Here is a 20,510-nt window from a genome sequence, read left to right as displayed (position 1 = left end):
ACTGACTGGTGTCTCTCAGTCCCCTCTCTCTCAGGGAGATATCTGTACACTGACTGGTGTCTCTCAGTCCCTCTCCCTCAGGGAGATATCTGTACACTGACTGGTGTCTCTCAGTCCCTCTCCCTCAGGGAGGTACCTGTACACTGACTGGTGTCTCTCAGTCCCTTCTCTCTCAGGGAGATATCTGTGCACTGACTGGTGTCTCTCAGTCCCCTCTCCCTCAGGGAGATACCTGGACACAGACCGGTGTCTCTCAGTCCCCTCTCTCTCAGGGAGATATCTGTACACTGTCTGGTGTCTCTCAGTCCCTCTCCCTCAGGGAGATATCTGTAGACAGACTGGTGTCTCAGTCCCTCTCCCTCAGAGAGATATCTGTACACTGACTGATGTCTCTTAGTCCCTCTCTCTCAGGGAGTTATCTGTACACTGACTGGCGTCTCTCAGTACTCTCTCCCTCAGGGAGATATCTGTACACTGACTGGTGTCTCTCAGTCACTCTCTCTCAGGGAGATATCTGTACACTGACTGGTGTCTCTCAGTCCCTCTCAGGGAGATATCTGTACACTGACTGGTGTCTCTCAGTCCCTCTCTCTCAGGGAGATAACTGTACACTGACTGGTGTCTCTCAGTCCCTCTCTCTCGGGGAGATATCTGTACACTGACTGGTGTCTCTCAGTCCCTCTCTCTCGGGGAGATATCTGTACACTGACTGGTGTCTCAGTCCCCCTCTCTCAGGGAGATATCTGTACACTGACTGGTGTCTCTCAGTCCCTTCTCTCTCAGGGAGATATCTGTACACTGACTGGTGTCTCTCAGTCCCTCTCCCTCAGGGAGATATCTGTACACTGACTGGTGTCTCTCAGTCCCTCTCTCTCAGGGAGATAACTGTACACTGACTGGTGTCTCTCAGTCCCTCTCTCTCGGGGAGATATCTGTACACTGACTGGTGTCTCTCAGTACTCTCTCCCTCAGGGAGATATCTGTACACTGACTGGTGTCTCTCAGTCACTCTCTCTCAGGGAGATATCTGTACACTGACTGGTGTCTCTCAGTCCCTCTCAGGGAGATATCTGTACACTGACTGGTGTCTCTCAGTCCCTCTCTCTCAGGGAGATAACTGTACACTGACTGGTGTCTCTCAGTCCCTCTCTCTCGGGGAGATATCTGTACACTGACTGGTGTCTCTCAGTCCCTCTCTCTCGGGGAGATATCTGTACACTGACTGGTGTCTCAGTCCCCCTCTCTCAGGGAGATATCTGTACACTGACTGGTGTCTCTCAGTCCCTTCTCTCTCAGGGAGATATCTGTACACTGACTGGTGTCTCTCAGTCCCTCTCCCTCAGGGAGATATCTGTACACTGACTGGTGTCTCTCAGCCCCTTCTCTCTCGGGGAGATACCTGTACACTGACTGGTGTCTCTCAGTCCCTCTCTCTCGGGGAGATATCTGTACACTGACTGGTGTCTCTCAGTCCCTCTCTCTCGGGGAGATACCTGTACACCGACTGGTGTCTCTCAGCCCGTCACCCTCAGGGAGATATCTGTACACTGACTGGTGTCTCTCAGTCCCTCTCCCTCAGGGAGATATCTGTACACTGACTGGTGTCTCTCAGTCCCTCTCTCTCGGGGAGATATCTGTACACTGACTGGTGTCTCTCAGCCCGTCTCCCTCAGGGAGATATCTGTACGCTGACTGGTGTCTCTCAGTCCCTGTCTCTCGGGGAGATATCTGTACACTGACTGGTGTCTCTCAGTCCCCTCTCTCTCAGGGAGATATCTGTACACAGACTGGTGTCTCTCAGTCCATCTCCCTCAGGGAGATATCTGTACACTGACTGGTGTCTTTGAGTCCCTCTCCCTCAGGGAGATATCAGTACACTGACTGGTGTCTCTCTGTCGCCCCTCTCCCTCAGGGAGATACCTGTACACTGACTGGTGTCTCTCAGTTGCCCCTCTCTCTCAGGGAGATATCTGTACACTGACTGGTGTCTCTCAGTCCTCTCCCTCAGGGAGATATCTGTACACTGACTGGTGTCTCTCAGTCCCCTCTCCCTCAGGGAGATACCTGTACACAGACCAGTGTCTCTCAGTCCCCTCTCTCTCAGGGAGATATCTGTACACTGTCTGGTGTCTCTCAGTCCCTCTCCCTCAGGGAGATATCTGTAGACAGACTGGTGTCTCAGTCCCTCTCCCTCAGAGAGATATCTGTACACTGACTGGTGTCTCTCAGTCCCTCTCTCTCAGGGAGTTATCTGTACACTGACTGGCGTCTCTCAGTACTCTCTCCCTCAGGGAGATATCTGTACACTGACTGGTGTCTCTCAGTCACTCTCTCTCAGGGAGATATCTGTACACTGACTGGTGTCTCTCAGTCCCTCTCAGGGAGATATCTGTACACTGACTGGTGTCTCTGAGTCCGTCTCTCTCAGGGAGATAACTGTACACTGACTGGTGTCTCTCAGTCCCTCTCTCTCGGGGAGATATCTGTACACTGACTGGTGTCTCTCAGTCCCTCTCTCTCGGGGAGATATCTGTACACTGACTGGTGTCTCAGTCCCCCTCTCTCAGGGAGATATCTGTGCACTGACTGGTGTCTCTCAGTCCCTTCTCTCTCAGGGAGATATCTGTACACTGACTGGTGTCTCTCAGTCCCTCTCCCTCAGGGAGATATCTGTACACTGACTGGTGTCTCTCAGTCCCTTCTCTCTCAGGGAGATATCTGTACACTGACTGGTGTCTCTCAGTCCCTCTGTCTCGGGGAGATACTGTACACTGACTGGTGTCTCTCAGTCCCCTCTCCCTCAGGGAGATATCTGTACACTGACTGGTGTCTCTCAGTCACTCTCTCTCGGGGAGATACCTGTACACTGACTGGTGTCTCTCAGTCCCTCTCTCTCGGGGAGATATCTGTACACTGACTGGTGTCTCTCAGTCCCTCTCTCTCGGGGAGATACCTGTACACTGACTGGTGTCTCTCAGCCCGTCTCCCTCAGGGAGATATCTGTACACTGACTGGTGTCTCTCAGTCCCTCTCCCTCAGGGAGATATCTGTACACTGACTGGTGTCTCTCAGTCCCTCTCTCTCGGGGAGATGTCTGTACACTGACTGGTGTCTCTCAGCCCGTCTCCCTCAGGGAGATATCTGTACGCTGACTGGTGTCTCTCAGTCCCTCTCTCTCGGGGAGATATCTGTACACTGACTGGTGTCTCTCAGTCCCTCTCCCTCAGGGTCTCATCTGTACACTGACTGGTGTCTCTCAGTCCCCTCTCTCTCAGGGAGATATCTGTATACTGACTGGTGTCTCTCAGTCCCTCTCTCTCAGGGAGCTATCTGTACACAGACTGGTGTCTCTCAGTCCATCTCCCTCAGGGAGATATCTGTACACTGACTGGTGTCTTTGAGTCCCTCTCCCTCAGGGAGATATCAGTACACTGACTGGTGTCTCTCAGTCGCCCCTCTCCCTCAGGGAGATACCTGTACACTGACTGGTGTCTCTCAGTTGCCCCTCTCTCTCAGGGAGATATCTGTACACTGACTGGTGTCTCTCAGTCCTCTCCCTCAGGGAGATATCTGTACACTGACTGGTGTCTCTCAGTCCCCTCTCCCTCAGGGAGATATCTGTACACTGACTGGTGTCTCTCAGTCCCTCTCTCTCAGGGAGATACCTGTACACTGACTGGTGTCTCTCAGTCCCCTCTCCCTCAGGGAGATATCTGTACACTGACTGGTGTCTCTCAGTCCCCTCTCTCTCGGGGAGATACCTGTACACTGACTGGTGTCTCTCAGTCCCTCTCTCTCAGGGAGATATCTGTACACTGACTGGTGTCTCTCAGTCCCTCTCCCTCAGGGAGATATCTGTACACTGACTGGTGTCTCTCAGTCCCTCTCCCTCAGGGACTCATCTGTACACTGACTGGTGTCTCTCAGTCCCTCTCCCTCAGGGAGATATCTGTACACTGACTGGTGTCTCTCAGTCCCCTCTCTCTCAGGGAGATATCTGTACACTGACTGGTGTCTCTCAGTCCCTCTCTCTTTGGGAGATATCTGTACACTGACTGGTGTCTCTCATTCCCTCTCTCTCAGGGAGATATCTGTACACTGACTGGTGTCTCTCAGTCCCTCTCTCTCAGGGAGATAACTGTACACTGACTGGTGTCTCTCTGTCCCTCTCCCTCAGGGAGATATCTGTACACTGACTGGTGTCTCTCAGTCCCTCTCCCTCAGGGAGATATCTGTACACTGACTGGTGTCTCTCAGTCCCCTCTCTCTCAGGGAGATATCTGTACACTGACTGGTGTCTCTCAGTCCCTCTCTCTCGGGGAGATATCTGTACACTGACTGGTGTCTCTCAGTCCCTTCTCTCTCAGGGAGATATCTGTACACTGACTGATGTCTCAGTCCCTTCTCTCTCAGGGAGATCATAGAATCATAGACGTTTACGGTACAAAAGAAAGCCATTCAGCCCATCATGTCCGTGGCAGCCGACAAAGAGCTCTCCACCCTACTCCCACTTTCCAGCTCTTGGTCCGTAGCCCTGTAGGTTACTGCACTTTAAATGCATATCCAAGTACTTCTTAAACGCGATGAGCATTTTTGCTTCGATCACCCTTTCAGGCAGTGAGTTCCAGACCCCCACCACCCTCTGGCTGAAGAACGTTCTCCTCAACACTCCTCTAATCCTTCTACCAATTACTTTAAATCTATGCCCCCTGGTTATTGACCCTTCTGCTAAGGGAAATAGGCCCTTCCTATCCACTCTATCGAGGCCCCTCATAATTTTATACACCTCAATCAATTGATTGAGGGGCCTAGATAGAGTGGATAGGAAGGACCTATTTCCCTCTGTCTCCTCTGTTCCAAAGAAAACAACCCCAGCCTATCCAACCTTTCCTCATAGCAAGATTCCCCAGCCCAGGCAACACCCTGGTAAATCTCCTCTGCACCCCCTCCAGTGCGATCACATCCTTCCTGTAATGTGGTGACCAGAACTACACGCAGTATTCTAGCTGTGGCCTAACTAGTGTTTTATACAGTTCTAGCATAACCTCCCTGCTCTTGTATTCTATGCCTCGGCTAATAAATGCAAGTATCCCGTATGCCTTCTTAACCACCTTATCTACCTGTCCTGCTACCTTCAGAGATCTGTGGACATGCACTCCAAGGTCCCTCTGATCCTCTACACTTCTCAGTGTCCTACCATTTATTGTGCATTCCCTGGCCGTGTTAGCCCTCCCCAAATGCAGTACCACCCATTTCTCTGGGTTGATTTCCATTTGCCACTTTTCAGTCCACCTGACCATTCCATTGATATCTTCCTGCAGTCTACAGCTTCCAGTACACTGAGATATCTTTACACTGACTGGTGTCTCTCAGTCCCTCTCCCACTGGGTATTCTGCGGTGAGTGTCTCACCTCCTGACTCCCCAATGCCTTTCCACCATCTACAAGACACAAGTCAGGAGTGTGATGGAATACTCTCCACTTGCCTGGATGAGCGCAGCTCCAACAACACTCAAGAAGCTCAACACCGTCCAGGACAAAGCAGCCCGCTTGATTGGCACCCCATCCACCACCTTAAACATTCACTCCCACCACCACCGGCGCGCCGTGGCTGCAGTGTGTACCATCTACAAGATGCACTGCAGCAACTCGCCAATGCTTCTTCGGCAGCACCTCCCATACCCGCGACCTCTACCACCTAGAAGGACAAGGGCAGCAAGCGCATGGGAACACCATCGCCTCCAAGGTCCCCGCCAAGTCACACAGCATCCTGACTTGGAAATATATCGCTATTCCTTCATCATCGCGTGGTCAAAATCCTGGAACTTCCTACCGAACAGCACTGCGGGAGTACCTTTGTAAAGGAAATAGCCATATTCCAAGAGATACACCATCCTATGAACAGATTTCTGATATTATTAATACATGACATACTGGGTTTAAAAGTCTGGAAAGCCTCACCGACACAGGCTGTCAATACAGGCTTCTGAGATAAAATGAAGTGTTAACACAAAAGTTGTAAACACCACACAAGCTTTTAAAATGGGAATTGATTGTTAATACTAAGACAATGGCCCTATTGAAACAGCGAGCTGCAGCTTCCAGAATGTCTGCAGTTTGGAACCAACACAATAGCTATGCCCAAGTAAAGTGTTAAAAACTGACACTTCGATCAGGAACACAGAATATTAAAAAACCATATGCATTTGTAAAAGTAACATCAAATGAGAAACAAGAAACATGATTATATATGCAACCAAATGAAGTAGCTAAGAAATGCAACAAACACCCTAGTTGAAGTGTCTTTAATTTACATGTAAAAGATACCAACAGAACACTTTGAAGATATAATATCAATAGATGACACGAAGCAATCACTTTGTGTTTGTGTTGAACTTGGAACACATAGGAGTCACGACGTCTGCTTTCAAACAGCAGAGGAGATTTAGAAATTGAATGGAAGACCTTCGATAAAAATGACATCAAAGAGATAAATCTGTTGTAGCCATTTTATGATAAGTTTTGAAACACCTATACAGCAGACAGGATTCTAAAAGCGAACAGTTGAATTGACAGTAAGAATAGAAAGAATTCAACAGAGAATGACTAGAGATCATTAGCTTACATCAGCAGAAAACTTCAAAGAATAAACCACTAAAAAAAGGTATAAAAATAGAGCTTTTCAGATGAAAAGTGAGAAGTCGCAGGAAAGGGCAAGTGATTCTCAACTTCAGAACAGACTCTGTGTGCTTTTAATTCTTTGAGGCTTGGGGATCAAAAAGGTACTCTTATTTGATTTTGGTGGATATTCTGGATTAAGAATAATAGAAATGTAAAAATGTACGAAGTTAAGATTTGAGAATAAGGATCTCTGAGAATAAGAAATGTAAGCTATTTGTATTTTGAACTGTTAAAGTTGCGATTGACTCAACAGCTGTTAACTGTATGTCGGCTCTTAAATAAATCTATATATTTTTAGAATTGTCTCAAGTAGTATTTCTGTATCAAACTCGCAAACTCAATTTCTGTACACTCTTTTGTAAGAAGTTGCAGAATTCTGGAGGAGTATTCTGGACCGTCATAATATCTGGAAGGTTATAGTCTAGTTAAACTTATTAAAAGTGCTATCTGGAGGACGGTAACATCTTTATGTCATTCCTTTACTTTAGAGAGAGATAGCCTGGAACTTTAGACCCAATTAAGCGTCTTATAACATTCAGCTATCTCTAACTTTAGTTGAAGGTGAATGTCTGGGGAATACACCTGATCTGGGGTAGCACGAAAAGGGCTAGGACTAGTAATTATCCCTTCACCTTCGCCACAAGGACTGCAGCGGTTCAAGAAGGTGGCTCACCACCACCTGCTCAAGGGCAATTAGGGATGGGCAATAAATGCGGGCCCAGCCCACATCCCATGAATGAATATAAAAGAAACACTGACTGGTGTCTCTCAGTCCCTCCCTCTCAAGGAGATATTTACACACTGACTGGTGCCCCTCAGTCCCCTCTATCTCAGGGAGCTATTAGTACATTGACTGGTGCCTCTCAGTCCCTCTCCCTCAGGGAGATATCTGTACACTGACTGGTGTCTCTCAGTCCCTCTCTCTCAGGGACTCATCTGTACACTGACTGGTGCCTCTCAGTCCCCTCTCTCTCAGGGAGATATCTGTACACTGACTGGTGTCTCTCAGTCCCTCTCCCTCAGGGACTCATCTGTACACTGACTGGTGTCTCTCAGTCCCCTCTCTCTCAGGGAGATATCTGTACACTGACTGGTGTCTCTCAGTCCCCTCTCTGTCAGGGAGATATCTGTACACTGACTGCTGTCTCTCAGTCCCTCTCCCTCAGGGACTCATCTGTACACTGACTGGTGTCTCTCAGTCCCCTCTCTCTCAGGGAGATATCTGTATACTGACTGGTGTCTCTCAGTCCCTCTCTCTCAGGGAGATATCTGTACACAGACTGGTGTCTCTCAGTCCATCTCCCTCAGGGAGATATCTGTACACTGACTGGTGTCTCTCAGTCCCTCTCCCTCAGGGACTCATCTGTACACTGACTGGTGTCTCTCAGTCCCCTCTCTCTCAGGGAGATATCTGTACACTGACTGGTGTCTTTGAGTCCCTCTCCCTCAGGGAGATATCAGTACACTGACTGGTGTCTCTCAGTCGCCCCTCTCCCTGAGGGAGATACCTGTACACTGACTGGTGTCTCTCAGTTGCCCCTCTCTCTCAGGGAGATATCTGTACACTGACTGGTGTCTCTCAGTCCTCTCCCTCAGGGAGATATCTGTACACTGACTGGTGTCTCTCAGACCCTCTCCCTCAGGGAGATATCTGTACACTGGCTGGTGTCTCTCAGTCCCTCACTCTCAGGGAGATATCTGTACACTGACTGGTGTCTCTCAGTCCCTCTCTCTCAGTGGGATATCTTTACACTGACTTCTGTCTCTCAGTCCCCTCTGTCTCAGGGAGATATCTGTACACTGACTGGTGTCTCTCAGTCTCCTCTTCCTCAGGGAGATATCTATACACTGACTGGCGTCTCCCTGTCCCCTCTCTCAGGGAGATATCTGTACACTGACTGGTGTCTCTCAGTCTCCTCTTCCTCAGGGAGATATCTATACACTGACTGGCGTCTCTCTGTCCCCTCTCTCAGGGAGATATCTGTATGCTGACTGCTGTCTCTCAGTCCCTCTCGCTCAAGGAGATATCTGAAAGCTGACTGGTGTCTCTCAGTCTCTCTCTCTCTCTCTCAGGGAGATATCTGCATACTGACTGGTGTCTCTCAGTCCCTCTCAGGGAGATATCTGCATACTGACAGTTGTCTCTCAGTCGCCCCTCTCCCTCAGGGAGATGTCTGTACACTGGCTGGTGTCTCTCAGTCCCTCACTCTCAGGGAGATATCTGTACACTGACTGGTGTCTCTCAGTCCCTCTCAGGGAGATATCTGTACTCTGACTGGTGTCTCTCAGTCCCTCTCTCTCAGGGAGATATCTGTACACTGACTGGTGTCTCTCAGTCCCTCTCTCTCAGGGAGATATCTGTACACTGAATGGTGTCTCTCAGTCCCTCTCTCTCAGGGGGATATCTGTACACTGACTGGTGTCTCTCAGTCCCTCTCCCTCAGGGAGATATCTGTACACTGACTGGTGTCTCTCAGTCCCTCTCTCTCGGGGAGATATCTGTACACTGACTGGTGTCTCTCAGTCCCTCTCCCTCAGGGAGATATCTGTACACTGACTGGTGTCTCTCAGTCCCTCTCCCTCAGGGAGATATCTGTACACTGACTGGTGTCTCTCAGTCCCTCTCCCTCAGGGAGATATCTGTACACTGACTGGTGTCTCTCCGTCCCTCTCCCTCAGGGAGATATCTGTACACTGACTGGTGTCTCTCAGTCCCTCTTCTTCAGGGAGATATCTGTACACTGACTGGTGTCTCTCAGTCCCTCTCTCTCGGGGAGATATCTGTACACTGACTGGTGTCTCTTCGTCCCCATGTTCCCGGAGGGTTAAAGGACAGTTAGGACCTCTTTGTGAGTGGAGAGTGAAAGGGTTAAATCCCCTGTGATTGGGGGAGGGCTCCGTTTGCCTGAAGAGAGATCCAGATGTCCACTGAGTTAATGAGAGGAGACACACAAAGAGATAAGGTTTTTATTCTCTTCCATTGAATAATTTACCCGTTTTCTGACAATAAATTGCATTCATATAGCGCCTTTAATGTAGTAAAACATCCCAAGTGCCTCACAGGGGCGTAAATCAGACAATTCTCAACACGGAGCCACATAAGGAAATATTAAGGACAATTGTTCAAAAGCTTCATCAAAGAGGTCGGTGTAAAGGAGGAGAGGTTTAGGGTGGGAATTCCCGAGCTTAGGGCCCAGGCAGCTAAAGGCACGGCTGCCAATGGTGGAGCGATGGAAATCGGGGGGTGCGCAAAAATCCAGAATTGGAGGAGCGCAGAGTACTCGGAGGGTTGTGGGAACTGGAGGAGGTTACAGAGATAGGGAGGGGGGATGAAGAGGCCATGGAGGGGATTTGAAAATGAGGAGGAGAATTTTAAATTCGAGCTCGTTGCTGGAGCGGGAGCCAATGTAGTTCAGCGAGCACGTGGGATGTGAAGGGTAAACGGGATTGATTGATGAGTTGATGGTTGTGGAGGGTGCAAAGGAGCGAAACCAGCCAGGTGAGTGTTGCAATAGTCAAGTCTAGGGGTAGACAATGGTTTAATGGCGACCTCAAGGCTCTCAATTTGCCTTTTGACCTCTCCGCTCCCGTGAAACCCCGTGTTCCACCTAACCCCCTCATAAAGGAGATATCTGTACACGGACTGGAGTCTCTCAGTCTCTCTCTATCTCACCTCCACATTCCCCGCCCCGCTCCCCTTATATGGTCTCCGGGATTGGAGTCAGCGCATCACGATTATCACCCGGTACATCCCAAAGCTGCTGAAGTCCGGCCGCTGTTGTAATGTCGGGAAACGTGGAGGCAATTTGGGGCGTGGCAAGATCCCACAAACAGTCGTGAAGGTGGCGGGAACAGTTTAGGTGGTGAGGAGTCGCAAAGTTTGGTGAGGAGTCGCAAAGTTTGTGGGGGGGTGGGTGAGGAGTCCCACAGTTTGTGGGGGGGGGGTGGGGGGGGTGAGGAGTCCCACAGTTTGTGGGGGGGGGGGGTTCGGGGGAGGAGTCCCACAGTTTGGGGTGTCAGGATACCCACAGTTTGGGGGATGAGGAGTCTCACAGTTTGGGGGGTGAGGAGTCTCACAGTTTGGGGGTGAGGAGTCTCACAGTTTGGGGGTGAGGAGTCTCACAGTTTGGGGGGTGAGGAGTCTCACAGTTTGGGGGGTGAGGAGTCTCACAGTTTGGGGGTGAGGAGTCTCACAGTTTGGGGGGTGAGGAGTCTCACAGTTTGGGGGGTGAGGAGTCTCACAGTTTGGGAGGTGAGGAGTCCCACAGTTTGGGAGGTCAGGAAACCCACAGTTTGGGGGGATGAGGAGTCTCACAGTTAAAGGAGTGAGGAGATCACAGTTTTGGGGGTGAGGAGATCACAGTTAAGGGGGTGAGGAGATCACAGTTTTGGGGGTGAGGAGATCACAGTTTGGGGGTGAGGAGTCCGCATAGTTTGCGGGATGAAGAGTCCCACAGTTTGCAGGGTGAGGAGTCCCACAGTTTGGGGGTGAGGAGTCCCACAGATTGGGGGTGAGGAGTCCCACAGTTTGGGGGTGAGGAGTCCCACAGTTTGGGGATGAAGAGTCCCACAGTTTGGGGGTGAGGAGTCCCACAGTTTGGGGGTGAGGAGTCCCACAGTTTGGGGATGAGGAGATCACAGTTTGGGGGTGAGGAGTCCCACTGTTTGGGGGTGAGGAGTCCCACAGTTTGGGGATGAGGAGATCACAGTTTGGGGGAAGTATACTCCTAATGTGAGAGTGTTAACTTTGTCCCTGCACACACGGAAATGGCTCTACAGTAAAGTCTGACCTTAATACTTTGTCCTTTGGTAACACCAGTTCTTTGGGAGCCAGTTCTCTCACATTCCTTGGCTTCATTCCCGATGGCTTTATCAGGGCTCCTGTGTGATAAGAATTCACTCCAGGCCCTGGTCTCCAGGCAACACAGTTCAGAAGGAGGGTTGAACGGGTCAATTGTCTCTACCGAGGGTGCAAGGTGCAAGAACAGGATGGAAACACTCCCATAAGTCATAACAAGCTGCAAAACCATACCAGGAATGGCTAGAGGACACAGTGGGGAATCCATACCCCCCAAACTGTGGGACTCCTCACCCCCAAACTGTGGGACTCCTCAACCCCCAAACTGTGGGACTCCTCACCCCCCCCGACTGTGGGACTCCTCACCCCCCAGACTGTGGGACTCCTCACCCCCAAACTGTGGGACTCCTCAACCCCCAAACTGTGGGACTCCTCACCCCCCCCAGACTGTGGGACTCCTCACCCCCAAACTGTGGGACTCCTCAACCCCCAAACTGTGGGACTCCTCACCCCCCCCAAACTGTGGGACTCCTCAACCCCCAAACTGTGGGACTCCTCACCCCCCCCAAACTGTGGGACTCCTCACCCCCCAAACTGTGGGACTCCTCACCCCCAAACTGTGGGACTCCTCAACCCCCAAACTGTGGGACTCCTCACCCCCCAAACTGTGGGACTCCTCACCCCCCAAACTGTGGGACTCCTCACCCCCCAAACTGTGGGACTCCTCACCCCCCAAACTGTGGGACTCCTCACCCCCCAAACTGTGGGACTCCTCACCCCCCAAACTGTGGGACTCCTCACCCCCCAAACTGTGGGACTCCTCACCCCCCAAACTGTGGGACTCCTCACCCCCCAAACTGTGGGACTCCTCACTCCCCAAACTGTGGGACTCCTCACCCCCCAAACTGTGGGAATCCATACCCCCCAAACTGTGAGACTCCTCACCCCCCAAACTGTGGGACTCCTCACCCCCCAAACTGTGAGACTCCTCACCCCCCAAACTGTGGACTCCTCACCCCCCAAACTGTGGGACTCCTCACCCCCCAAACTGTGAGACTCCTCACCCCCCAAACTGTGGGACTCCTCACCCCCCAAACTGTGGGACTCCTCATCCCCAAACTGTGGGACTCCTCACCCCCCAAACTGTGAGACTCCTCACCCCCCAAACTGTGGGACTCCTCACCCCCAAACTGTGGGACTCCTCACCCCCCAAACTGTGGGACTCCTCACCCCCAAACTGTGGGACTCCTCACCCCGCAAACTGTGGGACTCCTCACCCCCAAACTGTGGGACTCCTCACCCCCAAACTGTGGGACTCCTCACCGCCCAAACTGTGGGACTCCTCACCCCCCAAACTGTGGGACTCCTCACTCCCCAAACTGTGGGAACTCCTCATCCCAAACTGTGGGAATCCTCACCCCCCAAACTGAGGGACTCCTCACACCCCCAAACTGTGGGACTCCTCACCCCCCAAACTGTGGGACTCCTCACCCCCCAAACTGTGGGACTCCTCACCCTCAAACTGTGGGACTCCTCACCCCCCAAACTGTGGGACTCCTCACCCCGCAAACTGTGGGACTCCTCACTCCCCAAACTGTGGGAACTCCTCATCCCCAAACTGTGGGAATCCTCACCCCCCAAACTGAGGGACTCCTCACACCCCCAAACTGTGGGACTCCTCACCCCCAAACTGTGGGACTCCTCACCCCCAAACTGTGAGACTCCTCACCCCCAGACTGTGGGACTCCTCACTCCCCAAACTGTGGGACTCCTCACCCCCAAACTGTGAGACTCCTCACCCCCCAAACTGTGGACTCCTCACCCCCCAAACTGTGGGGACTCCTCACCCCCCAAACTGTGAGACTCCTCACCCCCCAAACTGTGAGACTCCTCACCCCCCAAACTGTGGGACTCCTCACTCCCCAAACTGTGGGACTCCTCACCCCCCAAACTGTGGGACTCCTCACCCCCCAAACTGTGAGACTCCTCACCCCCCAAACTGTGAGACTCCTCACCCCCCAAACTGTGAGACTCCTCACCCCCCAAACTGTGAGACTCCTCACCTCCCAAACTGTGAGACTCCTCACCCCCAAACTGTGGGACTCCTCACCCCCAAACTGTGGGACTCCTCACCCCCCAAACTGTGGGACTCCTCACCCCCAAACTGTGGGACTCCTCACCCCCCAAACTGTGGGACTCCTCACCCCACAAACTGTGGGACTCCTCACCCCCCAAACTGTGGGACTCCTCACCCCCCAAACTGTGGGACTCCTCACCCCGCAAACTGTGGGACTCCTCACCCCGCAAACTGTGGGACTCCTCACCCCCAAACTGTGGGACTCCTCACCGCCCAAACTGGGGACTCCTCACCCCCCAAACTGTGGGACTCCTCACCCCCAAACTGTGGAACTCCTCATCCCCAAACTGTGGGAATCCTCACCCCCCCAAACTGAGGGACTCCTCACACCCCCAAACTGTGGGACTCCTCACCCCCAAACTGTGGACTCCTCACCCCCCAAACTGTGGGACTCCTCACCCCGCAAACTGTGGGACTCCTCACTCCCCAAACTGTGGGAACTCCTCATCCCAAACTGTGGGAATCCTCACCCCCAAACTGAGGGACTCCTCACACCCCAAACTGTGGGACTCCTCACCCCCAAACTGTGAGACTCCTCACCCCCAAACTGTGGGACTCCTCACCCCCCAAACTGTGGGACTCCTCACCCCCCAAACTGTGAGACTCCTCACCCCCCCAAACTGTGAGACTCCTCACCCCCCAAACTGTGAGGACTCCTCACCCCCAAACTGTGGGACTCCTCACCCCCCAAACTGTGGGACTCCTCACCCCCCAAACTGTGGGACTCCTCACCCCCCAAACTGTGGGACTCCTCATCCCCAAACTGTGGGACTCCTCACCCCCCAAACTGTGGGACTCCTCATCCCCCAAACTGTGGACTCCTCACCCCCTAAACTGTGGGACTCCTCACCCCCCAAACTGTGAGACTCCTCACCCCCCAAACTGTGGGACTCCTCACCCCCCAAACTGTGGGACTCCTCACCCCCCAAACTGTGAGACTCCTCACCCCCCAAACTGTGGAACTCCTCACCCCCCAAACTGTGGGACTCCTCACCCCCCAAACTGTGAGACTCCTCACCCCCCAAACTGTGGGACTCCTCACCCCCCAAACTGTGGGACTCCTCATCCCCAAACTGTGGGACTCCTCACCCCCCAAACTGTGGGACTCCTCACCCCCCAAACTGTGAGACTCCTCACCCCCCAAACTGTGGGACTCCTCACCCCCCAAACTGTGAGACTCCTCATCCCCAAACTGTGGGACTCCTCACCCCCCAAACTGTGAGACTCCTCATCCCCAAACTGTGGGACTCCTCACCCCCCAAACTGTGGGACTCCTCACCCCCCAAACTGTGAGACTCCTCATCCCCAAACTGTGGGACTCCTCACCCCCCAAACTGTGGGACTCCTCACCCCCAAACTGTGGGACTCCTCACCCCCCAAACTGTGAGACTCCTCACCCCCCAAACTGTGGGACTCCTCACCCCCCAAACTGTGAGACTCCTCATCCCCAAACTGTGGGACTCCTCACCCCCCAAACTGTGAGACTCCTCATCCCCAAACTGTGGGACTCCTCACCCCCCAAACTGTGGGACTCCTCACCCCCCAAACTGTGAGACTCCTCATCCCCAAACTGTGGGACTCCTCACCCCCCAAACTGTGGGACTCCTCACCCCCCAAACTGTGAGACTCCTCATCCCCAAACTGTGGGACTCCTCACCCCCCAAACTGTGGGACTCCTCACCCCCCAAACTGTGGGACTCCTCACCTCCCCCACACTGTGGGAATCCACACCCCCAAACTGTGGGACTCCTCACCCCCCAAACTGTGGGAATCCACACCCCCAAACTGTGGGACTCCTCACCCCTCAAACTGTGGGACTCCTCACCCCCCAAACTGTGGGACTCCTCACCCCCCAAACTGTGGGACTCCTCACCCCCCAAACTGTGGGACTCCTCATCCCCAAACTGTGGGACTCCTCACCCCCCAAACTTTGGGATTCCTCACCCCCCAAACTGTGGGACTCCTCACCCCTCAAACTGTGGGACTCCTCACCCCCCAAACTGAGAGACTCCTCACCCCCCAAACTGTGGGACTCCTCATCCCCAAACTGTGGGACTCCTCACCCCCCAAACTTTGGGATTCCTCACCCCCCAAACTGTGGGACTCCTCACCCCTCAAACTGTGGGACTCCTCAATCCCCAAACTGTGGGACTCCTCACCCCCCAAACTGTGGGACTCCTCACCCCCCAAACCTTGGGATTCCGCACCCCTCAAACTGTGGGACTCCTCACCCCCCAAACTGTGGGACTCCTCACCCCCCAAACTGTGGGACTCCTCACCCCCCAAACTTTGGGATTCCGCACCCGTCAAACTGTGGGACTCCTCACCCCCCAAACTGTGGGACTCCTCACCCCGCAAACTGTGGGACTCCTCATCCCCAAACTGTGGGACAACTCACCCCCCAAACTTTGGGATTCCGCACCCCTCAAACTGTGGGAACTCCTCAATCCCCAAACTGTGAGACTCCTCACCCCCAAACTGTGAGACTCCTCACCCCGCAAACTGTGGGACTCCTCACCCCTCAAACTGTGGGAACTCCTCAATCCCCAAACTGTGAGACTCCTCACCCCCAAACTGTGAGACTCCTCACCCCTCAAACTGTGGGAACTCCTCAATCCCCAAAGTGTGGGACTCCTCACCCCCCAAACTGTGGGACTCCTCACCCCTCAAACTGTGGGAACTCCTCAATCCCCAAACTGTGAGACTCCTCACCCCCAAACTGTGAGACTCCTCACCCCGCAAACGGTGGGACTCCTCACCCCCCAAACTGTGGGATTCCTCACCCCCCAAACTGTGGGGACTCCTCACCCCGCAAACTGTGGGACTCCTCACCCCCCAAACTGTGGGACTCCTCACCCCCCAAACTGTGGGACTCCTCAACCCCCAAACTGTGGGAATCCACACCCCCAAACTGTGGGACTCCTCACCCCCCAAACTGTGGGACTCCTCACCCCCCAAACTGTGGGACTCCTCACCCCCCAAACTGTGGGACTCCTCACCCCCCAAACTGTGGGAATCCACCCCCCCAAACTTTGGGGCTCCTCACCCCCCAAACTGTGAGACTCCTCACCCCCCAAACTGTGGGACTCCTCACCCCCCAAACTGTGGGACTCCTCACCCCTCAAACTGTGGGACTCCTCACCCCCCAAACTGTGGGACTCCTCACCCCGCAAACTGTGAGACTCCTCACCCACAAACTGTGGGACTCCTCACCCCTCAAACTGTGGGACTCCTCACCCCCCAAACTGTGGGACTCCTCACCCCCCAAACTGTGAGACTCCTCACCCCCCAAACTGTGGGACTCCTCACCCCCCAAACTGTGGGACTCCTCACCCCGCAAACTGTGGGACTCCTCACCCCCCAAACTGTGGGATTCCTCACCCCCCAAACTGTGGGACTCCTCACCCCCCAAACTGTGTGACTCCTCGCCCCCCAAACTGAGGGACTCCTCACACCCCCAAACTGTGGGACACCTCACCCCCCAAACTGTGGGACTCCTCACCCCCCAAACTGTGTGACTCCTCACCCCCCAAACTGTGGGACTCCTCACCCCCCAAACTGTGAGACTCCTCACCCCCCAAACTGTGGGACTCCTCACACCCCCAAACTGTGGAACTCCTCACCCCCCAAACTGTGGGACTCCTCACCCCCCAAACTGTGTGACTCCTCACCCCCCAAACTGTGGGACTCCTCACCCCCCAAACTGTGAGACTCCTCACCCCCCAAACTGTGGAACTCCTCACCCCCCAAACTGTGGGACTCCTCACCCCGCAAACTGTGGGACTCCTCACCCCCCAAACTGTGGGACTCCTCACCCCCCAAACTGTGAGACTCCTCACCCCCCAAACTGTGGGAATCCTCATCCCCAAACTATGGGACCCCTCACCCCCCAAACTGTGGGAATCCTCACCCCCCAAACTGTGAGACTCCTCACCGCCCAAACTGTGGGACTCCTCACCCCCAAACTGTGGGACTCCTCACCCCCCAAACTGTGGGACTCCTCACCCCCCAAACTGTGGGACTCCTCACCCCCCAAACTGTGGGACTCCTCACCCCCCAAACTGTGGGACGCCTCACCCCCCAAACTGTGGGACTCCTCACCCCCCAAACTGTGGGACTCCTCACCCCCCAAACTGTGGGGACTCCTCACCCCCCAAACTGTGGGACTCCTCACCCCACAAACTGTGGGACTCCTCACCCCCAAGCTGTGGGACTCCTCACCCCCAAACTGTGGGACTCCTCACCCCCCAAACTGTGGGAATCCTCACCCCCCAAACTGTGGGACTCCGCACCCCCCAAACAGTGAGACTCCTCACCCCCCAAACTGTGAGACTCCTCACCCCCCAAACTGTGGGACTCCTCACCCCCCAAACTGTGGGCCTCCTCACCCCCCAAACTGTGAGACTCCTCACCCCCCAAACTGTGAGACTCCTCACTCCCCAAACTGTGAGACTCCTCACCCCCAAACTGTGTGACTCCTCACCCCCCAAACTGTGGGACTCCTCACCCCCCAAACTGTGGGACTCCTCACCCCCCAAACTGTGGGACTCCTCACCCCGCAATCTGTGGGACTCCTCACCCCCCAAACTGTGGGACTCCTCACCCCCCAAACTGTGGGACTCCTCACCCCCCAAACTGTGGGACTCCTCACCCCCCAGACTGTGGGACTCCTCACCCCCCAGACTGTGGGACTCCTCACTCCCCAAACTGTGGGACTCCTCACCCCCCAAACTGTGGGACTCCTCACCCCCCAGACTGTGGGACTCCTCAACCCCCAAACTGTGGGACTCCTCACCCCCCAGACTGTGGGACTCCTCACCCCCCAGACTGTGGGACTCCTCACCCCCCAAACTGTGGGGACTCCTCACCCCCCAGCTGTGGGACTCCTCACCCCCCAGACTGTGGGACTCCTCACCCCCCAAACTGTGGGACTCCTCACCCCCCAAACTGTGGGACTCCTCACCCCCCAGACTGTGAGACTCCTCACCCCCCAAACTGTGAGTCTCCTCACCCCCAAACTGTGGGGACTCCTCACCCCGCAAACTGTGAGACTCCTCACCCCCCAAACTGTGGGACTCCTCACCCCCCAAACTGTGGGACTCCTCACCCCCAAACTGTGGGACTCCTCACCCCCCAAACTGTGGGACTCCTCACCCCCCAAACTGTGGGACTCCTCACCTCCCAAACTGTGGGAATCCTCACCTCCCAAACTGTGGGACTCCTCACCTCCCAAACTGTGGGAATCCTCACCTCCCAAACTGTGAGACTCCTCACCCCCCAAACTGTGGGACTCCTCACCCCCCAAACTGTGGGACTCCTCACCCCCCAAACTGTGAGACTCCTCACCCCCAAACTGTGGAACTCCTCACCCCCCAAACTGTGGGACTCCTCACCCCCCAGACTGTGGGACTCCTCACCCCCCAAACTGTGGGACTCCTCACCCCCCAAACTGTGGGACTCCTCACCCCCCAGACTGTGAGACTCCTCACCCCCCAAAGTGTGAGTCTCCTCACCCCCAAACTGTGGGGACTCCTCACCCCGCAAACTGTGAGACTCCTCACCCCCCAAACTGTGGGACTCCTCACCCCCCAAACTGTGGGACTCCTCACCCCCCAAACTGTGGGACTCCTCACCCCCCAAACTGTGGGACTCCTCACCCCCCAAACTGTGGGACTCCGCACCTCCCAAACTGTGGGAATCCTCACCTCCCAAACTGTGGGACTCCTCACCTCCCAAACTGTGGGAATCCTCACCTCCCAAACTGTGAGACTCCTCACCCCCCAAACTGTGGGACTCCTCACCCCCCAAACTGTGGGACTCCTCACCCCCCAAACTGTGAGACTCCTCACCCCCAAACTGTGGAACTCCTCACCCCCCAAACTGTGGGACTCCTCACCCCGCAAACTGTGGGACTCCTCACCCCCCAAACTGTGGGACTCCTCACCCCCCAAACTGTGGGACTCCTCACCCCCCAAACTGTGGGACTCCTCACCCCCCAAACTGTGGGACTCCTCACCCCCCAAACAGTGGGACTCCTCACCCCCAAACTGTGAGATTCCTCACCCCCAAACTGTGGGACTCCTCACCCCCAAACTGTGGGACTCCTCACCCCCCAAACTGTGGGACTCCTCACCCCCAAACTGTGAGATTCCTCACCCCCCAAACTGTGGAACTCCTCACCCCCCAAACTGTGGGACTCCTCACCCCCCAAACTGTGGGACTCCTCACCCCCCAAACTGTGGGACTCCTCATCCCCCAAACTGTGGGACTCCTCACCCCCCAAACTGTGGGACTCCTCACCCCCAAACTCTGGGACTCCTCACCCCCCAAACTGTGTGACTCCTCACCCCCCAAACTGTGGGACTCCTCACCCCCAAACTGTGGAATTCCTCAACCCCCAAACTTTGGGATTCCTCACCCCACCCCCCAAACTGTGGGACTCCTCACCCCCAAACTGTGGGACTCCTCACCCCACAAGCTGTGTGATTCCTCACCCCCAAACTGTGGGACTACTCAACCCTCAAGCTGTGAGACACCTCACCCCCAAACTGTGGGACTCCTCACCCCCCAAACTGTGGGACTCCTCTCTCCCCAAACTGTGGGACTCCTCACCCCCCAAACTGTGGGACTCCTCACCCCACAAACTGTGGGACTCCTCACCCCCCAAACTTTGGGGCTCCTCACCCCCCAAACTGTGGGACTCCTCACCCCACCCACCAAACTGTGGGACTCCTCACCCCCCCAAACTGTGGCGACTCCTCATCCCCAAACTGTGAGACTCCTCACCCCTCAAACTGTGAGACTCCTCACCCTCCAAACTGTGGGACTCCTCACCCTCCAAACTGTGGGACTCATCACCCCTCAAACTGTGAGACTCCTCACCCTCCAAACTGTG

This window comes from Somniosus microcephalus, unplaced genomic scaffold, assembly GCF_052327205.1.
Source record: "Somniosus microcephalus isolate GS21.2 unplaced genomic scaffold, FLI_Smic_1.0 unresolved_chr3, whole genome shotgun sequence".
NCBI lineage: Eukaryota > Metazoa > Chordata > Chondrichthyes > Squaliformes > Somniosidae > Somniosus > Somniosus microcephalus.
The sequence above is the reverse complement of the archived record's forward strand: the minus strand, read 5'-3'. Positions refer to the sequence as shown.